The following is a 14217-nucleotide window of genomic DNA, read 5'->3' on the forward strand; positions in this document are numbered from 1 at the left end:
TTTATGGAGGGGGTAAATGTCCACGTCAGCTGCACGCTCGTTTGTGGCTGACAAGTCCGATGCGGGACAGGCAGACAAGGTTGCAGCGGTTGCAGGGGAAAATTGGTTGGTTGGGGTTGGGTGTTGGGTTTTTCCTCCTTTGCCTTTTGTCAGTGAGGTGGGCTCTGCGGTCTTCTTCAAAGGAGGTTGCTGCCTGCCAAACTGTGAGGCGCCAAGATGCACGGTTTGAGGCGATATCAGCCCACTGGCGGTGGTCAATGTGGCAGGCACCAAGAGATTTCTTTAGGCAGTCCTTGTACCTTTTCTTTGGTGCACCTCTGTCACGGTGGCCAGTGGAGAGCTCGCCATATAACACGATCTTGGGAAGGCGATGGTCCTCCATTCTGGAGACGTGACCCATCCAGCGCAGCTGGATCTTCAGCAGCGTGGATTCGATGCTGTCGGCCTCTGCCATCTCGAGTACTTCAATGTTAGGGATGAAGTCGCTCCAATGAATGTTGAGGATGGAGCGGAGACAACGCTGGTGGAAGCGTTCTAGGAGCCGTAGGTGATGCCGGTAGAGGACCCATGATTCAGAGCCGAACAGGAGTGTGGGTATGACAACGGCTCTGTATACGCTTAACTTTGTGAGGTTTTTCAGTTGGTTGTTTTTCCAGACTCTTTTGTGTAGTCTTCCAAAGGCGCTATTTGCCTTGGCGAGTCTGTTGTCTATCTCGTTGTCGATCCTTGCATCTGATGAAATGGTGCAGCCAAAATAGGTAAACTGGTTGACCGTTTTGAGTTTTGTGTGCCCGATGAAGATGTGGGGGGGCTGGTAGTCATGGTGGGGAGCTGGCTGATGGAGGACCTGAGTTTTCTTCAGGCTGACTTCCAGGCCAAACATTTTGGCAGTTTCCGCAAAACAGGACGTCAAGCGCTGAAGTGCTGGCTCTGAATGGGCAACTAAAGCGGCATCGTCTGCAAAGAGTAGTTCACGGACAAGTTGCTCTTGTGTCTTGGAGTGAGCTTGCAGGCGCCACAGATTGAAGAGACTGCCATCCGTGCGGTACCGGATGTAAACAGCGTCTTCATTGTTGAGGTCTTTCATGGCTTGGTTCAGCATCATGCTGAAGAAGATTGATAAGAAGGTTGGTACGAGAACGCAGCCTTGCTTCACGCCATTGTTAATGGAGAAGGGTTCAGAGAGCTCATTGCTGGATCTGACCCGACCTTGTTGGTTTTCGTGCAGTTGGATAACCATGTTGAGGAACTTTGGGGGGCATCCGATGCGCTCTAGTATTTGCCAAAGCCCTTTCCTGCTCACGGTGTCGAAAGCTTTGGTGAGGTCAACAAAGATGATGTAGAGTCCTTTGTTTTGTTCTCTGCACTTTTCTTGGAGCTGTCTTTTTTTTTTCACACCATAAATCACATTAGCCATGATATACACTATTTCTTTTTCACACATATACAGTGACTTTTTCTCCCCCCACCTTTCCTTCCAAACCACCCCCCCACCACCCCCCTCTCATCCATTTTAGGTATACAATCTAGGTTGCATTAAGCCAGTCAGACAATGTTGTCATTCAACATAATTACACCAGAAATTCTACTGAGTCCATTCTTTTCTTTCCTTCTCCTTCCATCAACTTAGGTACTGTTTGTCCCCGGTAGGTTTTCGCTATTGTATTTAATGTAAGGCTCCTATACTTGCTCGAATATTTCAATATTATTTCTTAACCTATCTGTTATTTTTTCTAATGGAATACATTTATTCATTTAAATTTAGTAGTTTCTTCCTTTTAATTTGGTTATGTATTCCATTAATATTTAAAGACATATAGTTCAGCGTAGCCCTTTTATATTTTGTTTATCTTCTCTTTCCGTTTTTCCCTCATTACCTTTCCTCCTTTTCCATTTCTGTTTTCTTATTTTCAACTCTTTATAAGACAACATTCCTACAACATCCAACATTTTCCTTATTCTCCTATTTCTATCTTATTTATCCCCAATCTCCCCTTCACCTCCTGAGTTGTCCTTTATCCCTTGTCGGACAATCACATCTCCCCTCTCCATTTGGATTTGCGAATCCACTCGCAAGCGTCAACTGATTTTGCAGTGACCGCTATTTCCCCCCACCCCGCCTCCCCCAGAAAAGATTTCACTTTTCATATGTCACAAAGGTCACTCTTTTAATTCCCTCCTTATTCTCTCTATTCCATTACCTTCCCTTATTAATTCTTGTCTATACTATCTATATTTTCCTCTAAGTATGCTCATTGTCTCTATTCACTCTTATACCTCTTTACCCGCATACATATCAATCGTGATCATTTTTACTCTCATTACCCGTCTTCATCCCTCAGTCTATTTTTGTCTTTACCCACATACATATCAATCGTGATCATTTTAACTCTCATTACCCGTCTTCCTCCCTCAGTCTATTTTTGTAATTGTTCTGCAAATTTTCGTGCTTCTTCTGGATCCGAGAATAGTCTGTTTTGTTGTCCTGGAATAAATATTTTCAATACCGCTGGATGCTTTAGTATAAATTTATACCCTTTCTTCCATAAAATCGCCTTTGCTGTATTGAACTCTTTTCTCTTCTTTAGGAGTTCAAAACTTATATCTGGATAAATGAAGATTTTTTGCCCTTTATACTCCAGTGGTTTGTTGCCCTCTCTTACTTTTTCCATTGTCTTCTCCAGTACCTTTTCTCTTGTAGTATATCTTAGGAATTTTACTACAATAGATCTTGGTTTTTGTTGTGGTTGTGGTTTAGAGGCCAATACTCTATGTGCCCTTTCTATTTCCATTTCATGCTGTAGTTCTGGACATCCTAGGGTCTTAGGGATCCACTCTTTTATAAACTCCCTCATATTCTTGCCTTCTTCATCTTCCTTAAGGCCCACTATCTTTATGTTATTTCTTCTGTTATGGTTTTCCATTGTATCTATTTTTTGAGCTAGTAGTTCTTGTGTCTCTTTAGTTTTATTATTAGATTTCTCCAATTTCTTTTTTAAGTCTTCTACCTCCATTTCTGCTGCTACTGCCCGCTCTTCCATCTTGTCCATTTTCTTTCCCATTTCTGTTAAGGTCATCTCCATTTTATTTATTTTCTCTTCTGTGTTGTTTATTCTTTTTCTTAAATCCTTAAATTCCTGTGTTTGCCATTCTTTAAATGACTCCATGTATCCTTTAATAAGAGCAAGTATATCCTTTACCTTGCCTTTCTTTTCTTCTTCTATTTCCCTGTACTCTTCCTCTTCCTCTTCTTCTTCCTCTGGGTTGGCCATCTGTTGTTTCTTTGTTGCCCTTTCCTCCTCTTCTTTCTTGTTTCTATTGTCTTCTGTGGTCTTTTCTTGCTGCAGGTGTTCTGCAGCTGTCGTTGCCGGCTGTGGAGATCGACTCCCCAGCTGGTCCCCCCTCCCGTCGGTGTGATTTTTTTCATGCGCGGTTGCGCACTTTTACTCGGCTCTGCGAGCCATTTTTGTAGTCCATTATTTACCGACCTGAGGGAGCGGGTTTCTCTCTCCGCAGCGGGCCTCTTCGGACAGGTAAGGCCTTCACCTTTTTCCTCCTTTGTCTTCTCTTCCTCTCTTCTTACCGTTGCTTTCGATTTTTCTTTTTTTGTCGCCAGCTTCTTTCCACCTTTATACTCACTTTTCTGTAACTTTTATTTCTGTGCCTTTCTGTTTTTCTTTGTTTTTCCCGACTTTTCTGGAGAGGGCTGGAGTTCACCGTCCGGCCACTACTCCATCACGTGACTCCTCCTTCTTGGAGCTGTCTGAGGGCAAAGACCATGTCAGTAGTTCCTCTGTTTGCGCGAAAGCCGCACTGTGATTCTGGGAGAGCATTCTCGGCGACACTAGGTATTATTCTATTTAGGAGAATCCTAGCGAAGATTTTGCCTGCAATGGAGAGCAGTGTGAATCCCCTGTAGTTTGAGCAGTCTGATTTCTCGCCTTTGTTTTTGTACAGGGTGATGATGATGGCATCACGAAGGTCCTGAGGCAGTTTTCCTTGCTCCCAGCAAAGCTTGAAAAACTCATGCAGTTTGACATGCAGAGTTTTGCCGCCAGCCTTCCAGACATGAGAAGACACCGACAGGATACCCCCTGGTCCTCCAAGTGCAAAGAAACAGCACGTAGGCAGGCAGGATTACCTAATGCCAAACCTCTCCAGGAGGCAGAAGAATGTAAGGGGGAGGATATCCTTATACTGAAATGAACTGTATAAAAGTTGGGTGATCCCCAGTGTATGTGTGTATTCCCAGGGTAAGGGGAAGCATCCAACTTTGCATTGTTGTATAATAAATGTTCTTTGTTCTCAATTTTTGTCTCGAGCAATTTCTGTGAAGGTACATCTATTTCTAACATGTGTTTATTGTTTCTAGTGGCGGGGGTGAGGTAGGGGGGGAGATGGGAAGTGGGTGGGGGTGCAGGAGAGCAGGGAATGGAGGAGCTGTGGGTGAGGGCCGAGTTAATAATGGTGGAGTGGAAGCCATGTGTGTGGAAGAAGCCAGACATTTCAGAGGTTTCCATGCTCTGGATCTCCCCCACCTCTCCCCCCTCTCTCCACCCACCCTTCCCGAAATCGGGAGTTCCTGGATTCAGAGTTGAGTGAGGAGGATCGAGGCACAACACGGATCCCCACAATCCCGTCCAGCCCCACATCTCCCCACCCTCTGGGCTGGTTGCAACAGCAGGGCAGCTAACTGCTGGATTCTCCCTCGCTGCAGCGCAATATTATTCCGGTAGGGGGCAGTGTTGGACCGTGAATGGGAGTCGGGACGGGCAGTGAGATGGTGAATGGGGGAGGGAACAGAGGGGAATAGAAAGAGAAGGAGAGGGAGGGGATGAGAGGAGCAGGGAGAGAGGGAAAGGAGAGGAATAGAGCGGGAGGAAGAGAGAGAAAGGGGGAAAGAGAGAAAGGAAGATGGAGAGAGAGAAAGGGAGAGAGGCGAGAGATGGAGAAGAGAGAAATAGAGAAGGGGAGGGGAGAGGCTGATGGAGGGAGGAGGGAGGGGAGAGAAAGGAAGGGGCAGGGCAATGGGGGCAGAGCATGGAAAAGTGTTTCAAATCAACTGAGAAAGTGAGAAAGAACCTCCCTGCCCTTCCCTCCACTCTCTCCCTCCCCTTCCTCCCTCTCTCTTCTCCTCTCCATCCTGCTCCTCCTCCTCCCCACCATTTCCCTTTCTACCCCCTCTCTGCCCCTCTCCCCCCTTCTCTCTCTACACCACTCTCTCTCCTCATCGTCATACTTCCCAAGCTGTCGATCTTTCCCTTCTCTCTCCCCTACTCTCCCCATCTCCTTTCTCATTTTCTATCTCTCTTCCCCCCCACCCCCCTCTCCCCCTACCTCCCTACCTCTCCGTAGCACGTATAAAAGCTTATAACTGTGGGTAGGGTCTCACAGTGTCTTCGGAAGGGTTCTGGGTTTAGGTGGGAAATAATGGTTATTTGTGGGAGCCGGGCGGCGGGGCCAGCCATCAGCACAACACCCTACCAATAAAGCAGAGTACCCTACACCCTCCCTCTCCCCCTCTCACTCCCTCCCTAATCCCCTCTCTCCCCATCCTTTCCCTCTCTTCCCTTCTCTCCTCTCTCTCTCTCTCTCTCCCCCATATCGTTATAGTTTCCATACTGTGGATCTCCACCCTCCCTCTCCACTTTCCCTGCCTCCCTCTCCTCTCTCTGTTCCCCTTTCTCTCTCTCCCCTCACTCTCCTCATATCATTCCTAAAACACAGGATTCAGTTGATACCGTTGTGAACTGAAAAAAACACACAAATACGGGAGAAATCAGCAGGTCAAAAGTGCCTTTATGTAGCAAAGGGAGAGATACAGAACCAATGTTTTGGGCTTTAGCCCTTCATCAAGGTGTGGGGGAACTTGAGAGATGTACGAACAAAGGGGGGAGGAGGTTGAGGGAGGGAGATGATAGGTGGAGGGTGGGAGTAGTCTAGACTAGGTGGAGAGAGAAAGGAAGTAGGAACTGGAATAACTAGGTAAGGGGCAGGAGGGCAGAAAAGGCAAGCTGAACAGTGGAATCCAGTGAACAATGTTCATGCCCTGGGGTTGGAGGGTGCCCAGATGAACAATGAGGTGTTGTTCCTCCATTCTATGGGTGGTCAGTGGAGTCCTGTGAAAGGCCATGGACAGACATGAGAGCTTGATAATGTCATCCAGAATTGAAGTGGTTGGCTACGGTGGAGGTCACTTTTGTTGCGGACGGAGAGGAGGTGCTGGGCGAAGGGATCTCCAAATCTGCGACCGGTCTCTCCAATGGAGAGAAGGCCACGGAGGCTGCAGTAAATAAGTTCTCTGGATGTTCAGGTGAAGTGTTGGTTCACCTGAAAGGTCTGTCCGGACCTCGGACCGTGCTAAGGGGTTACGACTACTGTGGATTGTGCCGGGGGTGGGGGGGGGGTCGATGGGTGGGGAGGGAAGAGTGCACAGTGAGTCACGAAGGGAGTGGTTCCTATGGGAGGCTGAGAGGAAGGGTGAAGGAAAAATGCATCAGGTGGTGTGGTCCTGCAGTAAGTGCCAGAAATTCCGGCGGATGATGTGTTGGATGTGCAGGCTGGTAGGTGATAGGTGAGGACAAGGGGGTTTCTGTGTTTATTGTTTCTAGTGGCGGGGGGTGGAGTGTGGGGGGTGGGGGTGCAGGTGAGCGGGGAATGGAGGAGTAGTGGGTGAGGGCCGAGTTAATAGTGGTGGAGGGGAAGCCAGGTGTGTGGAAGAAGGCAGACGTTTCAGAGGTTTCCATGCTCTGGATCGCCCCCAAATCTCCCCCTCTCTCCACGCACCCTTCCCGAAATCGGGAGCTCCTGGATTCAGAGTTGAGTGAGGAGGATCGAGGCACAACACGGATCCCCACAATCCCGTCCAGCCCCACATCTCCCCACCCTCTGGGCTGGTTGCAACATCAGGGCAGCAAACTGCTGGATTCTCCCTCGCTGCAGCGCAATATTATTCCGGTAGGGGGCAGTGTTAGACCGTGAATGGGAGACGGGACGGGCAGTGAGACGGTGAGTGGGGGAGGGGACAGAGGGGAACAGAAAGAGAAGGGGAGGGAGGGGGCGAGAGGAGCAGGGAGAGAGGGAAAGGAGAGGAATAGAGCGGGAGGAAGAGAGAGAAAGGGGGAAAGAGAGAAAGGAAGATGGAGAGAGAGAAAGAGGAGAAAGGAAGATGGAGAGAGAGAAAGGGAGAGAGGCGAGAGATGGAGAAGAGAGAAATAGAGAATGGGAGGGGAGAGGCTGATGGAGGGAGGAGGGAGGGGAGAGAAAGGAAGGGGCAGGGCAATGGGGGCAGAGCATGGAAAAGTGTTTCAAATCAACTGAGAAAGTGAGAAAGAACCTCCCTGCCCTTCCCTCCACTCTCTCCCTCCCCTTCCTCCCTCTCTTCTCCTCTCCCTCCTGCTCCTCCTCCTTCTCCCCACCATTTCGCTTGCTACCCCCCTTTCTCTCTCTGCCCCTCTCCCCCTTCTCTCTCTACACCACTCTCTCTCCGCATCGTCATACTTCACAAGCTGTCGATCTTTCCCTTCTCTCTCCCCTACTCTCCCCCATCTCCCTTCTCGTTTTCTATCTCTCTTCCCCCCCCACCCCCCTCTCCTCCTACCTCCCTACCTCTCTGTAGCACGATAAAAGCTTATAACTATGGGTAGGGTCTCACAGTGTATTCGGAAGGGTTCTGGGTTTCGGTGGGAAATCAGGGTTATTTGTGGGAGCTGGGCGGCGGGGTCAGCCATCCGCACAACACCCTACCAATAAAGCAGAGTACCCTACACCCTCCCTCTCCCCCTCTCACTCCCTCCCTCATCCCCTCTCTCCCCATCCCCTCTCTCCCAATCCCTTCTCTCCCCATCCTTTCCCTCTCTTCCCTTCTCTCCTCTCTCTCTCTCTCTCTCTCTCTCCCCCATATCGTTATAGTTTCCATACTGTCGATCTCCACCCTCCCTCTCCACTTTCCCTGCCTCCCTCTCCTCTCTCTGTTACCCCTTTCTCTCTCTCCCCTCCCTCTCCTCATATCATTCCTAAAACACAGGATTCAGTTGACACCGTTGTGAACTGAAAAAAAACACATAAATACGGGAGAAATCAGCAGGTCAAAAGTGCCTTTATGTAGCAAAGGTAGAGATACAGAACCAATGTTTTGCGCTTTAGCCCTTCATCAAGGTGTGGGGGAACTTGAGAGATGTAGCAACAAAGGGGGGAGGAGTTTGAGGGAGGGAGATGATAGGTGGAGGGTGGGAGTAGTCTAGACTAGGTGGAGAGAGAAAGGAAGTAGGAACTGGAATAACTAGGTAAGGGGCAGGAGGGCAGAAAAGGCAAGCTGAACAGTGGAATCCAGTGAACAATGTTCATGCCCTGGGGTTGGAGGGTGCCCAGATGAACAATGAGGTGTTGTTCCTACATTCTATGGGTGGTCAGTGGAGTCCTGTGAAAGGCCATGGACAGACATGAGAGCTTGATAATGTGATCCAGAATTGAAGTGGTTGGCTACGGTGGAGGTCACTTTTGTTGCGGACGGAGAGGAGGTGCCTGGCGAAGGGATCTCCAAATCTGCGACCGGTCTCTCCAATGTAGAGAAGGCCACGGAGGCTGCAGTAAATAAGTTCTCTGGATGTTCAGGTGAAGTGTTGGTTCACCTGAAAGGTCTGTCCGGACCTCGGACCGTGCTGAGGTGTTACGACTACTGTGGATTGTGCCGGGGGTGGGGGGGGGTCGATGGGTGGGGAGGGAAGAGTGCACAAGTGAGTCATGAAGGGAGAGGTTCCTATGGGAGGCTGAGAGGAAGGGAGAAGGAAAAATGCATCGGGTGGTGGGGTCCTGCAGTAAGTGCCAGAAATTCCGGCGGATGATGTGTTGGATGTGCAGGCTGGTAGGTGATAGGTGAGGACAAGGGGGATTCTGTGTTTATTGTTTCTAGTGGCGGGGGTGAGGTAGGGGGGGAGATGGGAAGTGGGTGGGGGTGCAGGAGAGCAGGGAATGGAGGAGCTGTGGGTGAGGGCCGAGTTAATAGTGGTGGAGTGGAAGCCACGTGTGTGGAAGAAGCCAAACATTTCAGAGGTTTCCATGCTCTGGATCTCCCCTACCTCTCCCCCTCTCTCCACCCACCCTTCCCGAAATCGGGAGTTCCTGGATTCAGAGTTGAGTGAGGAGGATCGAGACACAACACGGATCCCCACAATCCCGTCCAGCCCCACATCTCCCCACCCTCTGGGCTGGTTGCAACAGCAGGGCAGCTAACTGCTGGATTCTCCCTCGCTGCAGCGCAATATTATTCCGGTAGGGGGCAGTGTTGGACCGTGAATGGGAGTCGGGACGGGCAGTGAGATGGTGAATGGGGGAGGGAACAGAGGGGAATAGAAAGAGAAGGAGAGGGAGGGGATGAGAGGAGCAGGGAGAGAGGGAAAGGAGAGGAATAGAGCGGGAGGAAGAGAGAGAAAGGGGGAAAGAGAGAAAGGAAGATGGAGAGAGAGAAAGGGAGAGAGGCGAGAGATGGAGAAGAGAGAAATAGAGAATGGGAGGGGAGAGGCTGATGGAGGGAGGAGGGAGGGGAGAGAAAGGAAGGGGCAGGGCAATGGGGGCAGAGCATGGAAAAGTGTTTCAAATCAACTGAGAAAGTGAGAAAGAACCTCCCTGCCCTTCCCTCCCCTCTCTCCCTCCCCTTCCTCCCTCTCTCTTCTCCTCTCCCTCCTGCTCCTCCTCCTCCCCACCATTTCCCTTTCTACCCCCTCTCTCTGCACCTCTCCCCCTTCTCTCTCCACACCATTCTCTCTCCTCATCGTCATACTTCCCAAGTTGTCGATCTTTCCCCTCTCTCTCCCCTACTCTCCCCCATCTCCCTTCTCGTTTTCTATCTCTCTTCCCCCCCACCCCCTTCTCCCCCTACCTCCCTACCTCTCTGTAGCACGTATAAAAGCTTATAATTGTGGGTAGGGTCTCACAGTGTCTTCGGAAGGGTTCTGGGTTTAGGTGGAAAATCATGGTTATTTGTGGGAGCCGGGCGGCGGGGCCAGCCATCAGCACAACACCCTACCAATAAAGCAGAGTACCCTACACCCTCCCTCTCCCCCTCTCACTCCCTCCCTCATCCCCTCTCCCCCTCATCCCCTCTCTCCCCATCCCCTCTCTCCCCATACACCCTCCATTCTATGGGTGGTCAGTGGAGTCCTGTGAAAGGCCATGGACAGACATGAGAGCTTGATAATGTGATCCAGAATTGAAGTGGTTGGCTACGGTGGAGGTCACTTTTGTCGCGGACGGAGAGGAGGTGCTGGGCGAAGGGATCTCCATATCTGCGACCGGTCTCTCCAATGTAGAGAAGGCCACGGAGGCTGCAGGAAATAAGTTCTCTGGAGGTTCAGGTGAAGTGTTGCTTCACCTGAAAGGTCTGTCTGGACCTCGGACCGTGCTGAGGTGTTACGACTACTGTGGATTGTGCCGGGGGTGGGGGGGTCGATGGGTGGGGAGGGAAGAGTGCACAAGTGAGACACGGAGGGAGAGGTTCCTATGGGAGGCTGAGAGGAAGGGAGAAGGAAAAATGCATCAGGTGGTGGGGTCCTGCAGTAAGTGCCAGAAATTCTGGCGGATGATGTGTTGGATGTGCAGGCTGGTAGGTGATAGGTGATAGGTGAGGACAAGGGGGTTTCTGTGTTTATTGTTTCTAGTGGCGGGGGTTGGGGGTGCAGGTGAGCGGGGAATGGAGGAGTAGTGGGTGAGGGCCGAGTTAATAGTGGTGGAGTGGAAGCCACGTGTGTGGAAGAAGCCAGACATTTCAGAGGTTTCCATGCTCTGGATCTCCCCCACCTCTCCCCCTCTCTCCACCCACCCTTCCCGAAATCGGGAGTTCCTGGATTCAGAGTTGAGTGAGAAGCATCGAGACACAACACGGATCCCCACAATCCCGTCCAGCCCCACATCTCCCCACCCTCTGGGCTGGTTGCAACAGCAGGGCAGCTAACTGCTGGATTCTCCCTCGCTGCAGCGCAATATTATTCTGGTAGGGGGCAGTGTTGGACCGTGAATGGGAGTCGGGACGGGCAGTGAGATGGTGAATGGGGGAGGGAACAGAGGGGAATAGAAAGAGAAGGAGAGGGAGGGGATGAGAGGAGCAGGGAGAGAGGGAAAGGAGAGGAATAGAGCGGGAGGGAGAGAGAGAAAGAGGGAGAGAGAGAAAGGAAGATGGAGAGAGAGAAAGGGAGAGAGGCGAGAGATGGAGAAGAGAGAAATAGAGAAGGGGAGGGGAGAGGCTGATGGAGGGAGGAGGGAGGGGAGAGAAAGGAAGGGGCAGGGCAATGGGGGCAGAGCATGGAAAAGTGTTTCAAATCAACTGAGAAAGTGAGAAAGAACCTCCCTGCCCTTCCCTCCCCTCTCTCCCTCCCCTTCCTCCCTCTCTCTTCTCCTCTCCCTCCTGCTCCTCCTCCTCCCCACCATTTCCCTTTCTACCCCCTCTCTCTGCACCTCTCCCCCTTCTCTCTCCACACCATTCTCTCTCCTCATCGTCATACTTCCCAAGTTGTCGATCTTTCCCCTGTCTCTCCCCTACTCTCCCCCATCTCCCTTCTCATTTTCTATCTCTCTTCCCCCCCACCCCCTTCTCCCCCTACCTCCCTACCTCTCTGTAGCACGTATAAAAGCTTATAATTGTGGGTAGGGTCTCACAGTGTCTTCGGAAGGGTTCTGGGTTTAGGTGGAAAATCATGGTTATTTGTGGGAGCCGGGCGGCGGGGACAGCCATCAGCACAACACCCTACCAATAAAGCAGAGTACCCTACACCCTCCCTCTCCCCCTCTCACTCCCTCCCTCATCCCCTCTCCCCCTCATCCCCTCTCTCCCCATCCCCTCTCTCCCCATACACCCTCCATTCTATGGGTGGTCAGTGGAGTCCTGTGAAAGGCCATGGACAGACATGAGAGCTTGATAATGTGATCCAGAATTGAAGTGGTTGGCTACGGTGGAGGTCACTTTTGTTGCGGACGGAGAGGAGGTGCTGGGCGAAGGGATCTCCAAATCTGCGACCGGTCTCTCCAATGTAGAGAAGGCCACGGAGGCTGCAGGAAATAAGTTCTCTGGAGGTTCAGGTGAAGTGTTGCTTCACCTGAAAGGTCTGTCCGGACCTCGGACCGTGCTGAGGTGTTACGACTACTGTGGATTGTGCCGGGGGTGGGGGGGTCGATGGGTGGGGAGGTAAGAGTGCACAAGTGAGTCACGGAGGGAGAGGTTCTTATGGGAGGCTGAGAGGAAGGGAGAAGGAAAAATGCATCAGGTGGTGGGGTCCTGCAGTAAGTGCCAGAAACTCTGGCGGATGATGTGTTGGATGTGCAGGCTGGTAGGTGATAGGTGATAGGTGAGGACAAGGGGGTTTCTGTGTTTATTGTTTCTAGTGGCGGGGGGTGGGGTGGAGTGTGAGGGGTGGGGGTGCAGGTGAGCGGGGAATGGAGGAGTAGTGGGTGAGGGCCGAGTTAATAGTGGTGGAGGGGAAGCCACGTGTGTGGAAGAAGGCAGTCTTTCAGAGGTTTCCATGCTCTGGATCTCCCCCAACTCTCCCCCTCTCTCCACCCACCCTTCCCGAAATCGGGAGCTCCTGGATTCAGAGTTGAGTGAGGAGAATCGAAGCACAACACGGATCCCCACAAACCCGTCCAGCCCCACATCTCCCCACCCTCTGGGCTGGTTGCAACAGCAGGGCAGCTGACTGCTGGATTCTCCCTCGCTGCAGCGCAATATTATTCCGGTAGGGGGCAGTGTTGGACCGTGAATGGGAAACGGGACGGGCAGTGAGATGGTGAGTGGGGGAGGGGACAGAGGGGAATAGAAAGAGAAGGGGAGGGAGGGGGCGAGAGGAGCAGGGAGAGACGGAAAGGAGAGGAATCCAGCGGGAGGGAGACAGAGAAAGGGGGAAAGAGAGAAAGGAAGATGGAGAGACAGAAAGGGAGAGAGGCGAGAGATGGAGAAGAGAGAAATAGGGGAGGGGAGGGGAGAGGGTGATGGAGGGACGAGGGAGGGGAGAGAAAGGAAGGGGCAGGGCAATGGGGGCAGAGCATGGAAAAGTTTATCAAATCAACTGAGAAAGTGAGAAAGAACCTCCCTCCCCTTCCCTTCTCGCTCTCCCTCCCCTTCCTCCCTCTCTCTTCTCCTTTCCCTCCTGCTCCTCCTCCTCCCCACCATTTCCCTTCCTACCCCCTCTCTCTCTGCCCCTCTCCCCCTTCTCTCTCTACACCACTCTCTCTCCTCATCGTCATACTTCCCAAGCTGTCGATCTTTCCCTTCTCTCTTCTCCTCTCCCTCCTGCTCCTCCTCCTCCCCACCATTTCCCATCCTACCCCCTCTCTCTCTGCCCCTCTCCCCCTTCTCTCTCTACACCACTCTCTCTCCTCATCGTCATACTTCCCAAGCTGTCGATCTTTCCCTTCTCTCTCCCCTACTCTCCCCCATCTCCTTTCTCGTTTTCTATCTCTCTTCCCCCCCACCCCCCTCTGCCCCTACCTCCCCACCTCTCTGTAGCACGTATAAAAGCTTATAACTATGGGTAGGGTCTCACAGTGTATTCGGAAGGGTTCTGGGTTTCGGTGGGAAATCAGGGTTATTTGTGGGAGCCGGGCGGGTGGGCCAGCCATCAGCACAACACCCTACCAATAAAGCAGAGTACCCTACACCCTCCCTCTCCCCCTCTCACTCCCTCCCTCATCCCCTCTCTCCCCATCCCCTCTCTCCCCATCCCTTCTCTCCCCATCCTTTCCCTCTCTTCCCTTCTCTCCTCTCTCTATCTCTCCCCCATATCGTTATAGTTTCCATACTGTGGATCTCCCCCCTCCCTCTCCACTTTCCCTGCCTCCCTCTCCTCTCTCTGTTACCCCTTTCTCTCTCTCCCCTCCCTCTCCTCATATCATTCCTAAAACACAGGATTCAGTTGACACCGTTGTGAACTGAAAAAAACACACAAATACGGGAGAAATCAGCAGGTCAAAAGTGCCTTTATGTAGCAAAGGTAGAGATACAGAACCAATGTTTTGGGCTTTAGCCCTTCATCAAGGTGTGGGGGAACTTGAGAGATGTACGAACAAAGGGGGGAGGAGGTTGAGGGAGGGAGATGATAGGTGGAGGGTGAGAGTAGTCTAGACTAGGTGGAGAGAGAAAGGAAGTAGGAACTGGAATAACTAGGTAAGGGGCAGGAGGGCAGAAAAGGCAAGCTGAACAGTGGAATCCAGTGAACAATGTTCATGCCCTGG

The sequence above is a fragment of the Narcine bancroftii genome, chromosome 12 (genome assembly GCF_036971445.1).
Source record: "Narcine bancroftii isolate sNarBan1 chromosome 12, sNarBan1.hap1, whole genome shotgun sequence".
In the NCBI taxonomy this organism is placed as follows: Eukaryota; Metazoa; Chordata; class Chondrichthyes; order Torpediniformes; family Narcinidae; genus Narcine; species Narcine bancroftii.